This window comes from Galeopterus variegatus, unplaced genomic scaffold, assembly GCF_000696425.1.
Source record: "Galeopterus variegatus unplaced genomic scaffold, G_variegatus-3.0.2 Scaffold5421, whole genome shotgun sequence".
Taxonomy (NCBI): Eukaryota; Metazoa; Chordata; class Mammalia; order Dermoptera; family Cynocephalidae; genus Galeopterus; species Galeopterus variegatus.
This window is the reverse complement of record NW_007731532.1, coordinates 150,260-150,811: the sequence shown is the minus strand read 5'-3', so window position 1 is coordinate 150,811 and position 552 is coordinate 150,260.

The following is a 552-nucleotide window of genomic DNA, read 5'->3' as shown; positions in this document are numbered from 1 at the left end:
GGGACCATTTTGGTCTGGGTGGTCAGGGTACCACCATCCTGACCGTCCCTGGGTTTGTAACCTCAAGCCCTCCCTCCCTTGTCACTCACATCCTCTCTGTTGTCATGCCTTCTCCTATCAGCATATTTATGACTCTGTGATATCTTCCACTGCTCCTCTCCAGTCCCACACCCACTCCCCTGACTCACAACCTTAGCCTTTACCAGGTGGACTCTTCAAAACATGCCCAGCTGGTCTCCCTGCCTCCAATCTCTCTACTTCCAGTACAACTTGTCCATGCCGGCTGATCTTTGCAAAACCCTTGCTGAATGCAGGGAGGAAAGATGTTATCCCAGCATTCATGATTCCACCCAATCTGATCCAGACTTCTCTTCTATATGTATTTCATTTCAAGCAAATGAAACCATTCCCCCTTCTTTGTGTTATGTGTGTGCTTTTCTACTTCTACACCAGTATTCCTATCAATCCCTCCGTTTAAGACCTCCATCTGCTAGCCAGTTTCTAAAGCCTACTTCTTTTCTACCACTAGCTCCAAAGACACCCGCTCCATGA